Source organism: Anopheles arabiensis, chromosome 2 (assembly GCF_016920715.1).
Source record: "Anopheles arabiensis isolate DONGOLA chromosome 2, AaraD3, whole genome shotgun sequence".
Taxonomy (NCBI): domain Eukaryota; kingdom Metazoa; phylum Arthropoda; class Insecta; order Diptera; family Culicidae; genus Anopheles; species Anopheles arabiensis.
This window is the reverse complement of record NC_053517.1, coordinates 15,798,787-15,812,153: the sequence shown is the minus strand read 5'-3', so window position 1 is coordinate 15,812,153 and position 13,367 is coordinate 15,798,787. Positions and strand designations below refer to the sequence as shown.

The 13,367-nt window shown below is 46.6% G+C and overlaps 1 protein-coding gene across 14 annotated transcripts in view; it reads left to right on the top strand.

Annotated features, from left to right (window-relative positions):
• Nucleotides 1–122: 122 nt before the first annotated feature.
• LOC120908510 (axin) overlaps nucleotides 123–13,367 on the top strand; it is a 28,595-nt gene continuing 15,350 nt past the window's right edge. For 2 of the 14 annotated variants that reach the window (XM_040319567.1, XM_040319553.1), the window contains exons 1-2: nucleotides 123–440; nucleotides 3,291–4,004. The gene's annotated coding sequence lies outside the window, so the exon portion shown is untranslated. The other 12 variants (XM_040319562.1, XM_040319559.1, XM_040319564.1 and 9 more) reach the window with 12 other exon arrangements.

Below are 13,367 nucleotides of genomic sequence, written 5' to 3'. Positions count from 1 at the left end.
AGACGCACCAACTACTCCATCTATCACTTTCTCCCTCTCTCGCTCTCTCATTTCTTCCTTTCTCTCCCTCGCTGCCTCTCTTTCTCCTTTACTCTTTCACGCGCTGGGCAGCATTCGAGACTCTGCTGTCAAAATGCAAGGGCTCGCCTGACAGCGAAGGAACGTTACTGCTCCTCGTCGTCGTCGTGGTCTGGTCGCGTTGCACAGGAGCGAGCGCGACCTTTATCATTTGCTTTCCCTTCCCTGTACCGTTGCGCGTGAAACATCGTCCCCGCGTGCTGTGAATAGGGGAAGATGGCAATGGGACGGACCTTATTATGTTGACATCATTTCGGTGCGTTTAAGTGGTCAAAAAGTGTGTGTATCTTTATTGTACAGTGTATGTGTGTGTGTGTGTTTATTGAGATTCCCAGATCCGGATCGAAGTGGTAAAAGTTAAGGTATATCTTCCGTGCAGAGGGAAACGGATGGGCGAACAAAAGCGGGAGGAAGAAGTGTGAAGACCCACACAAGCGAGAGCAGAAAAGAAATCGGTTTCAAACGCGCTAGCACACCAATGCTTAAGGGGTAAGCGGCAAGGAAGGAGTATGAGTGTGAAAGAGAGAGCGCACGGATTTGACGTATGGTGTGTGCGTGCGTGTAAGAAGCAAGAATCAGTGCGCGGGTGCGGGAGGATACGGACGGTTGTGTTGTGTGTTTTCCGTCCGGCGACTGTGTACGTGCGACTGTGGCGCGGTTTCGCTCAGGTGGTAAGGCAACGCATGTATGTGTGCGTGCGTTTGTGCTATGCTGTGTTCTGTGTGTGCGCACGTGCATTGATGTGTGTGTGTGTGTGCGCGTCCGAAGGAATTTTTCGGCGCGACGGCAGCAGCAGCAGCAGCAACACTGTTTCGCTTTTCTGGTGCCGCCGCCAGTGTGCAGAGGTTGTCTCGCTCTAGCGGCAGTGTGCGACACGCTCCAACCGTCCTGCTCGCACTCGCACGGTGGCTGGGGCACATGCGGTTTTTGTACGTTCGATGCTCGCAGCGATGTTTTTGTAGCGTTGTGTGTTGTTTGTGGAAAAGGGCCGCCGTCGGGTGAAGGGGGTGAAGCTGTGAGGCAGTGTGTCGCTCTGATTGTGCTGTTGTGCGTATACGATGTGTGTGTGTGTGTATCTCCCAGTGCCCAAAAGCAGCGTGGAAGAAGACCATCTACATACACATACATACACACAAACGCACGCACGCACAGACGCAGAGGAAGGGAATAGCAGCGTGGCAGGTGTGTAAGTGGGTGAAACGCGACGGGGGAGGAGAGGGAGGGGAACAAACGTCGTTCTCTTTTTGTGCTTCCCTTCGTGGTCGCCGCCGTGTGTCCGTCACACAGCGGGGCGGAAAGTCAATGTGCGCGGGAGAGCAGAGAGGGACACCCGGGGGTAGGTGTATTGGTTCCGCATAATCCAGCCAGTCGCCGTCGTCGTCGCCGCTGCCGCCAGCCAACGACGAAGCATCGTGCAGACCGGACCGTCTTCAAGAAAATCGCCCCGCAGAAGAACAACAGCGTGTGGTGGACGGTGAGAGCTGTCCAAAGGCAGCTTTTTTTTTGGTTTTCTCGTCGTTCGCGGCCCGAAGCCCCGAACTATGATGCGTGTGTGTGTGTATCGTTCAAGGGCAGCTTAGCTAAACTTGCCGCCCGGTCGTGGTCGTCGCTGTGTGGATCTTGCTAAACAGTGGATTATGATTCCAATGTAAAGGGCCTGAGGTGTGTGGTTTTGGGACGTTTGTGGTGTTGATATCTCTGCGCGAACGTTTGTGTGTGTGTGTGTGCGTGTCTACTTTTTTTCCTTACTCTCCGTCGGTTTCGATTGTGCGGAATTTTCGCGATCATCGTAGTAGCTCTCGTCAGCAGCTGGTGTGAGTGTGTGTGCGTGTCTGTGTAAACGTGTGTTTCCTACCTAACGCTTGACCAAACACTACAGTGCGCTTTCAATGGTGGGAAGATGATCTCGATCATCACCAGCTCAACGGCGAGCCAATATCCGTCCTTCTGACCAACATCAACACCAAACCGTGCGCAGCTAACCATCGGAAGCAAGCAAGGTGGTACCGGAAAAGGATGTTGGAAAAGTTGAAAAAATGAACGTAATTGAAAACAAAACGGGAACGAAGGGCAGATCTTCTGTCAAAGTTTAAAGCGACTGAAGGAAAGGTACCCCTCTCCCTCCTATCCCAAGGCCATCAGAAATCGGTCCAAGTATGCTCTGTACGTGTCTCCTTTTGGACCAGGTCATCCAGTAAACGAAAAGAATGGACCACCCCTTCCCTCGATCCAAGTCGGTCGTTGCACTTTATCTTAACCGAGCAATCGCTGTCACACCGATCGTAAACAAGAAAAATCCCCCCTTAAACGTCATTGGAGGTGGTATGATTTTGGACCCCACATTTATCGTGTTGTGTATGTGTGTGCATGATTAATGTTTGCATCCTTCGCACTTGCGTTGCACTAATTGTGCGTTGAGTCTGTCGAGGGCAGCAGCATACGATTATCGAACAGCTCACCCCAAAAACCAAGGGGTTAAAACCCTTTTTCGTACCGTGCCACATTTTCCCGGAAACTTCTGGGCCGCTTCCTTGTCTCTGAGAGATGTGCGGAGAAGGAAGAGGAGGGTGGATGGCAAGGAAAACCCGTCGTTTTTTTTCATCGTCGTCGTCGTCGTCGCTGCGCTGCATTATGGATGCTGGTGGCGCTCTCTGGCCGATCGAGTCTCGAGGTGCGCGGGTTGCCGTTGCGGTGGGTAATTGTTTATGTTAAACCTAAAAATATAACCGGCGCGAAGTGAGAGGCCATCATTTTCTGTGCTTCCGTTCCTGTGTGCGCTCGGGGTTAGATTTTTCTCCCGAACGGTGTGGTATGCGCGCAACGCCGCGGTGTTAGTTTCCCGCGCACAGGAAAAAGCATGCGGGAAAGTTGAGGTGTGTTCCTGTTACTTTTTTGCTTTTTGGGTTTAAACCCTGTTGCCACTGCTGCTCTTCCTTCCCGAGAGAAACGATGTAAAACCGCATATGTATATTAAATCGTTCCTTCTGGTCATGTTTGGTTTATGGGTTATGTTTTTGTTGTGTTGAGCAATTCGGGTACGGCGTGAATGGTGGATCCCAGGCAATGCTGCCCAACCGAAGTCGCACAACCCACGTGCGGGAGCAGTGCATCGAGCGACGATCGATTAATGTTTTGAAAACATGCGAAAATATAATGAACGAATCTGTTTTTGTTTTTTTGTTTAATGCAATGCTTTATTTTGTCTATTTCAGTCCGAGGCGGAATGAACACGTGTTTGGAGTGTAAACGGCGCTATGTTGAAAACTGCTCTACGGTTGTGCATACGCCACGATTGGATGGGAGTTCGGTGACACGACACGTGAAATTGCACGCAAATTGCATCGATTAACGACGGGGAATGGATACGTAGAAGATATCGTAGTCATCGTTCAACAAGTGTTCAGGAAGAAATAAGATTCGCCCAACATGAGACAATCAGCAGAAGCAGAGTGATGTGTACGGTTCTTAGTAGCTTTCAAGCAATAATCACGTGCCTAGAAAAGTGTGTACTTTCGACCCGCCAGGAACAACCACCGTTGTAGTGTATCACCAGCTCGGATGTGATTTGTTATCATTGCCCCGTGGCCCGTGGGTAATTTATGGTAAAAGTTTGTTGTTAATGAAACGTCGTTTAATCCGTATATGTCTCAGGAATATGTGTGAAGTGAAGTGAGCGTAGGTTTCATAGTGGCCAGCAAGTGATCCAAACCACTCTCTAGCATCCACCCATCTAAATGATAAACGGTGACAACACGACGTTCGATGTGCGAGATTCATGCACGACAGTGAACAACGATCGCGTTGTTAAAAAGAAGAGGAAAACGTAACCGTCGATACAGCTACCAAGTTTGCTCAAGCTGAAGGTGAAAATTCAACTATACAAGCTCTGCCACACACCACCAAGACTGCCACGCGGATTATCATCGGTAAGCACCGCCCGGAAGGGGGTAATTTTGTTTGTAAAATATAATTATTCTTATATTCGCTATGCTTCTTATTGTTTTAGCTGCTCATGGGTGCCATGATCGATTGTTGTTTGCAAACGTGTGTGTATGTGTGTGTGTGTGAGGTGTGTTACTGAAACGGGGAGAGAGGAGGTCATAACAACCTCGATCTACTTACTAATCGCGCGCCTCGTGCGTTTTTTTTCGCGATTCGCTCCAGGTCGCATGCATATAACTATGGCGGACCGGGCACCATGCCACCGTTTATCGCTTCACACTGATTTGCTAACGAGAAAATTAGACTATTTTTTCACACTTGTTTACTAGAGGTTGATTGCAAAATGAGCCTGCTGCGGGGTAGCCAAGCACTGTGGATTGCTTCTTATGGCTTCTCCTACGGGTTTGACTATTGGCTCAGCCACAAAGGGGAGTACTTTAAAAAAATAAGGTTAAATCCTTTTTGACAAAATTTACCTGTCCCGTTGAAAAGAGTAAAAACAAAAAAACCATCAAACATTAGGCAAGAGCTCCTATTGCCTTTGGCGCTTCTCTTCAAAGAAAAAACAGGTCCCTTTTTCTGCGGTAGACTAAAACTACCTGTTCAACAGTTTCTGCTTGTGTCAACATTGTGCGGACGGGGGAGAGGACAATAAAACGAAGGTAGCCAGTACGGTATTACGGCGGCCACTATTTGCATTGACGCATGGCTTTAAACCGTCCGCTGCTGCCCAGTTACCCCTTAATACCCTTGTTACCGCAAAAGGGCCGGCTTATCCCTTTTCGCTATCATCCGATGGGTTTTTCGATGAAGATAACCCGGAGAAGAATGGCATGATGGTGCGCAGAGTAAGCAGGGGGAGACGGATTATGGTGCCGTTTGGCTATTGATTTGGTGTGGTAACTAGTCAATGGAAGGATTATTTCCGTTTTCTTTAAGACATGTAGGCAATCAGTTGGGGGAGGATTTTCGTATACCCGTAAAATGATTTATGGTCGCGAGAGGAACGAACAGTAGGGTTTCGTAGGACACCCATCAGTGCTCTATGCATTTATTGTACGACGTTGTACTATATTTGTCAGGTGACTATGCTTATTTTCCACTATTTGTAGAACAAACGACTCTTCATCAAGCTAACGAACTGCGTGGAACCTCCACACACTTACCATCATTCCAAATCCAGACTCCCTGGCTCAGGTGTGTAAGTCAGATGAAAATTCAATTTCCTTCCGGTATTGTGTTGGTTTCGTTCGTCCCCCCCAAGTGAAAGCGAAGAAATAAAGCATTCGCTCGCGAACACCCTCGCTGGATGTTCGTTTGGCCGAAGCCATGCAACGATTGCAATCGATCACTGGACCGTGGCGACATTATTGAATCAACGCCGGCGTCATCGGAATCCTTTGGCAATCAGAAGAAGCGGTCTCGGCGCCGTCTTCTCTTCCTGTACCGGCTTCGGGAGGAGATTACGTGGCATAACTAACAACGTGTGCGTAGATTGTGTCAGTGGAATGCAATGGGTAACATAATATAAAAAAGGTAAATTTACTAAGGAATGGGAGCGCAATAGAAATGGGGACCAGACTCACTCGATGGCTAACAAAAATGCCCCCGTTTTGCCAATCGAATGTGTCTCAATCAGACGCTTATCTGGCTGGTGCTGTGCGTGGGGGAGTTTTTCCTTCTCAATAGGCCCCCCAAAATGCAGCAGCTCGATTTGATTTCAGTTCAGAGCAGAATAATCAACCGGAAGAAGGAAGCCGATCTGTCACAGACATTGGAATTAGTCGTTTGCTTGCAACAAGGAGTCAGCATGCTTTAGCAAAGAGAATACGATTTGTTTCTCTTTCTTATTTTTTTGGTGCTGTACTGCTGCCTATCTGAACGACCAGCGGGAGGGAGGTTGCCTGTTTTGGACAGATTGGAGATGCCGTGCCGTGGAGGTGTGGGATGAGCAGCAATCGTAATCGCCTGATTTTCTCCCTTCTTTCGTTGGGGATGCTTATTCACATAATTGAACGGCGACCTTCCCCTTTACTGCAAAAGAAACGGTGTGCGTTTATTGGTTCGATTAGTATGAAATAAGATAATCTGTGAGCAATATTCGGGCAATATGGCTTAAGTTTAATGTGCATTGCTCCACTGTAGCCGTTGCAAAGTATACATTCGTGGTAGATTTTGAATCCAAGAAGAACATATTATCGTTCTTTTAACGATTACGAGATTGACTTGATCATCTGTGAAATATTGGAAGACGTATAGCAAGATCAAGTGGAACAAGCGATTAAAACGATTTAGTGAAATCACACACCATTAAATTCGTGATAAAATCAAGATTTACATTACCCTACATTACACATTCCCTACAGTAAACGTCATTGTAATTAATGATTTTCGGTCACTTTTAAAAAAATTTTTAACATATATCAAAATTAATCCAGTTAAACTATTCTTATACTTATGTCCATAGCCCTAAACGAACGCTCTTGCATTAGACGAAAAAGACAACTAGTTTTCCTCCAAATTGAACCCTTCTCTCGCCCCTCCTCGATAGACCTCCCAAAACGGAAGATGCATTTTCATCCCCATCGACCTCTCCACTCTCTCTCTCTCTCCTCCTCCTCATGTTTTGATGCGTACATCGTTTCCGATCGGATCGATCGTGCGAGGACGAAACGAGACGGAAACGGTGCGTTTTCGTTTTTCCCTCCGTTCGTTCGTCCGTGGCGCGCATGTGCACGCGCCCCCGTAACGCTGCTTCACCTCAGCTCGTCCGATTTTTCCCGAATGTTGGTCTTCCTTCCTCTTGTCTATGTGTATGTGTGTGTGTGTGATTATCGTAGTGCGAGCGTCAAACGCTGTCCCGTTCCCGCGCGGCATTCCCTATGATGATGATGCATAAAGTGTGTAACGATACCGAATGTTTATCCGGTGGCTCTATAACCACCCACCGGTTGTCGGAGCCGGCCCGTTTTCCATCCTCGTCGTCGGGAAGTGGAAAATGCGATTCTCCTCTGTCGCACAAGCCTGTTTATGTGTGTGTGTGTTTGTGTTTAGTGATGCTGGGAGGAATGTGCGGTTTTTCGCGTACGCGGGCAGATGACGAGAAGACCACCCAGATGAATTTCGACCAGCACGGGTGTGCGTAGTGTAGTGGCATACTCTGGCGCAGTTTGTTGCTTTTCGTGATATTCCGCGCATTGTTGTACGAGCAGCTGTGAGCAGAAAGCATTTTCCTCTACCGTTTCCACAAAAAAAAAAAATTACCAAAGGATCTATAACAGCCTCTTTGTTCGCAGTTTAACAGTGATAAGGTAGTGTTGTAGTACGTTACGAAACTTGAATAGCTCCAGGATTGCGCATTGATGTGAGTTTGGGGAGGTTGAAGGTGGGTACATGGATAGTGTGACGGCGGAGAAAAAGCTTCCAAATGATACGAAACAATTCCCTTCACAAGCCAGCCCACAAGCTGATTTGGGGAGTGTAACAAGATGGTGTGGTTTCATATTTGGATCGACATTACAATGCCCCGAAAAGAGTCATGTTGATCTTATTCACAGTATTGTGACTACTAATGCTCAATCCAAATAATGGTCTTGTTTTTCTGTGACATCATAACCATCGCATAGGTCCCGTCAGAGGACGCCTAAAACGAGTCTTTTGTGCTGGAAGTTATTGATTTCCTCCCTGCAAACCCATTTTCCATACAAATTCTTGATGGTGTTTGAATCTCTTGCATTTTAAAAAAATCAGACGGAATCTTGTATTTTGCATAGGTTGGTATGATACGGTGAAAAAAATTGTATTGCAAAATCCTTCAAAATTATGTCACGTGATGTCGTATACAAGTGAATTTTTCGGCTTTATGGTCGCCTTTTTGCTAATTGATAAGAGTATAATATATAAAAGTTTTCCCCATTGAAACATGGATCGTGATTAATACCTTAACAAGAGCTTTTCAGATATAACTTCTTCCTATTCTTCTTATTCTTCTTCTTTTGGCGTTCTTTTGTGTAATGCTCACCCATACAATGCTGCTGAGTCTTTTTAGTACGACGTAGATGAATAGTCACTTCTTGTTACCCGAGGACTTTCCAGTTGGGATCGATGCTATCTAACCCTTTAGGAGCTGACGCATCTCTCGAATAGGCTACCAGAATCAGATACAAAAGCGATCTTTAAAATCACAATTTAAAAATCCCCATTTAAACACAAATCCAGTACAGTACAGAAATAATAGTTTTACGTTAGGTTTGGTATAATCACTATTTATTTAATACCTTGGAGGCTTGACTATTTCGAGGATTACTCATGAATAATCGTGTTAAATGCAATGGGCCATAGCTAGTATATTAGTTTATTAAAAAAGTAAAAATCGAAGAAAAAAATTCACCCAATCATTTGCCGATGCTGGACAATGCGGAAGGTTATTGAAATTTGTAAATTAGCAGTGCAAATACTCCCTATTAATCAAGAATAAGCTCCAATGCCCAAATTTTGGCTACAGTGAAACAGTGAAACCGCTGAAGAAGTGTTTCTTTTTGTGGCTTTTAGATAGGTAGCAACAGAAAAAATTAACGTTACATTACTGCAACGACAATAATGTAAAGAAAAAACGGGTGCGCATTAAATTAGCTTACATTATTGCAATAAACGTTAACCTTTAATAAACCTATTGCCCCGCTCTGGGAAGCTTATGAAGCTCCCTCTCATGCCTAGCGAATTAGCAAAGAAAGTTCGCACCATTGAATGGTTCCGTTTGGTTTGTAAGAGGATCAGATTGCTCAAATTCAAACCAAACATTGTTCTTTCGGGTCGCATTCGGACACATTGACCAGCGCCGCTGAGTTTAATAGTGTTGATGACGATTTTGGTGCACGCTTGAAATCACTCAACATCCAAGGATAATCCGCCTTGGCCCGAACGATTGGTTGCGATTTAAACGGCTTCCAGCTGTTGCGTGCCGGCTTCTTACAAAACAAACGCAAAGAAAAAGCTTTTCCATCGAACGCACACAACACGATCCTCTCCGGAACACACAAGTGGTAGTGGTGGTGTCAATGGAATGAAGCAAAAGTGAGCAAAGTTGACAGTTGAAAGTAAGGACAATTGCTGAGCCTCCTCTGTGTGTGTGTGTGTGTGTGTGTGTGTGTGTGTGTGTGTGTATGTGTGTGTGTGTGTGTGTGTGTGTTGGTTCTTTGTGGTGTCAAAGTTCATTCCAGCTTCCTGCGACACAATTGCGTGTTGTTGGTGTGAAAAAGGACAAAATGCGTAAGGAGCAAAGGTACACACGAAAAGCCCTTCTTCCATCACCCGGTTGGGCGACATCGACGATCATATCGTGATCGTTAAAGCGACAAGGACACTCATATGCGCGCTTCGCTGATCCGTTACGGCTTTCGGAAACAATCTTCTGTTGAACGGGAGAAAGGTTTTCTTAAGAAGCAATGGCGATCAACGGGAAAAAAGTTAAAAGAAAAAGAAGGGAGAGAGAGAGTGCGAGCGAGTGGCTGGCAATTGAGGATCGTCACCGTTCAAGAAGAAGGTACAAAGGACTTTTTCCTGCTGCTGCTGCAGCATCCTCCGTGTCCCAGGGGGTGTAGTGTTTCACAAACCGATATTTCTTTCCAATTTCTTTTGTGATTTATGAAAACCATCTGCCTGTTGTTTCTTTGTTTGTGTGTGTATGTGTTTGTGTCGTTGGAATTGCCTGTAGTAAGCTCACCAAAGGGAATTGAGATGTTTGATGTTTGGAGGGCCATAAAATGACTTTTAACAAGTTGTTGCACGGGGACACGGGGTCTCTGTGTCAGCCATCGTCACGGCCTCGGTAGCTCTCGGTGTGATGTTTAGCGGGAGTTTAACCTCCCCCTTTTTTACGCCTAGCCGTTTATTAACGGACTTCATGTGGTGGTTGGCGCGCAAGAAGTGGGAGTCTGGCTAAATCTCCCATTACTGAAGGCGTTTAGTGCCGATTTTACTCCTTGACTGCCATGTGTGGAATGGTGCGGGGGGGGTAGTTCCAGGACTTTGCAGCGAGCGTGCACCGCAAATGTGCAATCGAACGATCGGACGCGATCGTGAGGAGAGGACACCTTTTGGCCGATCGTGAGAGAAGAGGGCGCAGGGTGGGGTGTGGGAGGGCGTATTCGTTGGGGGTAAGTCTAGTCATCTTTTTTTTCTTTCCTTCCAACCAGTCAGTCCGGTTGTAGAAGAACGCGATGGAGGAAAATAGGAAGAAGAAGAAGAAGCAAAAACGAGTATAAAAATAAAGTTTAAAATACAAAAAAAAACGCAGCAACGAACCGCGCGTCGCGACATCAAAGTGGAATCGCTGTGCGTTCCCCCCGGTGTGTTCCGTGCGGTCCTAATGAATGAGCGGGTGATGATGGGTGACGAAAGGGAAGTGGAGGTTGGTAAGCAAAAACCCGGCATTCGTTTTGTTGTGCCGGCGAAAGATCAAAGAAACAAGCCACAGAACGAAAGAGCCCCTACTCAAGAGCGAGCGCACACTCACACATACACACATGCGAGAGACAGCGCGGGGGTCACAAGGCGCATCAAGGCGACCAACTTCGACACATATGCACCACCACCAGGCGCGCCACCATCATCAGCGCACACACCCGGTGCAAAAACATAAAGGGAAGAGCCGGGCACAACACATTTTTAATGTACACTAGCCGCCGGGAAGGGGTGTGTGTGATCGTGCGAGCGCCCACCCGTCCCTCCCTCGCAATCCCCCCCCCCCCCCCTTTGTCTCGGTGGTGATGGGTTGTTGTATCTTATTGCCGCCACCACCAGTCCTTTACCTTCACCAACCGCGTTCATCAAAGTCGCGTGTGTTTCCTTCTTCCTCTCTTGCGCATTTAGTGGCTGTGTTGTTGGCGTACGTTTGTATTGAAACGCTTTTTCTTTTTTACTCCCAGACCTGCAACATAACCTTCTGACACAGACGGAGCGCTGGGAGGGGCGGCAGGCAGCGCTAGTCGTAGGTCACGGTTGCTGGCGGAAGGCGGGCAGCTAGCCGACGACGGTGACAGATCGTCTCCAAATTCAATCCCCGGCAGTGCGTGGGGCCGCCGGAACACACCCTCCCCAGGAGGGGGGGGGGGGAAGAGAGCAAAAGGGGGCAACTGAAATTCCCATGGAGGTGGTGGCGGCTGGTTGTGTGAAAGGAAAAACATTGGAAAACAAAACAAAGCATAATTTCACACATAAAGCAATTTTCACTTTGATCGTTTATCTTTTGCTCGGGGCAGCATTCATTTTTCTCTCTCTTTGGCGGGCGCGTTCTCCTCCTGCCGCTGTCCCTCTCTTCCTCTCTCTCTCTCTGATTTGTATCTTGCGCAGGGGGTGAACATTTTCCCAAGATGATCCGATCGTTGGGAAGAGTTGGTGATTGGTGATCATGCGGTTTAAAGCAACTGCGGTCGAGCGCCGCGAGCGTGCGATTGTTTAAATTGTGGTCGAATTTTGTTTTTGGAGCAGAAGTCTGAGTTGATTTGCAAAGCAAAGATTAGCAGGAAAAAGGATGTCCGAGTATGTGTGTGCGCTAGTGTGTCACACACATCAAATGACAGCCGGCAAAACAACTGCCCAGCCAGTGGAAAGCTGAACTAATTGATCGATGAACAACACACACAGGCCATGCAAACTTTAAAAGGGATCATTCACGGTTTCATCACGGAACTTCAAAGGCAAATTCAATTTTCGAATGTTTTTTTCTATTTTTTCAGGACCTGATTTGTGCACCAGATTTGCAATTGTCGTGGACTATTTTTAATCAATCATCTCGCCGTTTGTCGGGGCGGCGGTACAGCTCCGCTTGATGTGTGTCTGACTGACTTGACCGGATTTGGGGAGTCGTTCATCGCGTGGCTTTTATTGCCCGCACACGGTGTAATACAGAGGTCAACAAGGATCGTGCGTTTTTCTTAGCGCTTGTTCAATCCGCATCGTCCGTCCACAATCAAACGCGGAATCGTGATTTTATTTTAGGTTGCCCCGTTGAGGCAGGCTGTGGCAGGGCCTGCTTTACTATTTTTAAAAACATACGCGGCCTCTCCCCCCTCCCTATCAGTTGCTGGTCTCTGACACTGGAGTGGATGGGGAAGGGGAGACGGAAATAATTATATTGAACCCGATCGGCAACCGTCATTGATTTATTCGCGCATTCGCGACGCAATGCTTTGTGTGTGTTGCTTTGATGCAGTGTGGCAGCAGCGCATGGCGGCGGCTTTTTTGATAGATAATGTGTGTGCGTTTTTTTTTGCTCCGCCTGCGCTCCCATGATAGTGCCGCACGGGCGAGTGCATTATTGTTCCATTCTGGTTTGGTTTCCTCTGGGCGGAACGGACGGTGCGTTTAATTTACTTTTTTTTTTTCGCGCAAGCTTTCCGCCAGTCGCCGCCGCACTGGGAGATGAGGAAGACGCAATCCTCCATTGCATATACTTGCGAGGATGACAGAGAGGAAGTTTGGGTCAGTTCTGCTGGGGACGGCGCTGTTGTTGTTTCTAGTCGTGGTGATAACGCTGAAAGAGTAATTAATTTTCAGATTTTTTTTTCCTCGTCAATGAAATTATAACTCTCTTTTAAAAAGATCCGTTGTCGTCGGGAATTCATGCACTCCATAAAAGAGCTAACGAGTGTACGTTTTTATACCTTCCTAAGGAACAGTTGTAACAAGTAGGCAGAACATTGTTTGGCCTAAAACTCAATTGTTTTGGGTTATAATTTTTTTTCAACATATATCCCTTCAAGAGTACAGATACACCAATTATAGTGATCTTACAACTTTTTGATACCATTTTTACGTAGTAAGATTTAATACTTTGCGTCAAAATAGAACGTCGTAAATTTCTTCCCAGTAAGCTTTCTCTTGAGATAGGAAAGCAGGAAATAGTCGCTGGGATCCAGGTCTGGAGCAATTCATAGTCCAACTTATATTTTGGCAATACTAGTTAATTTGGCCAGATTACAGGGCTGCGCAACAAAATTTCAAAGATCTCCTTTTTTTTAAGAGTACGCCGGAATTAATGGCCTTGGAACCCAAATCAAATAAGGTACTTAAGACGACCCCTAAATAGACCTTAAACAAAACCCATACTGGACGTATGATAAATCCATACATACTGGTCCTGGAACCATTCATGAACCCATACCGGTCCTGGAACTGATACTGAACTCATATCGCTCCTGAACTGATACTGAATTCATACTGAAATTGGAACTGATGCTGAGCCCATACTGGTCCTGGAACCATTCATGAATACATATCAGTCCTGGATCTGAAAATAAACCCATAAAGGACTTGGAACTGATACTCTGACTCTGGAACTGATACTC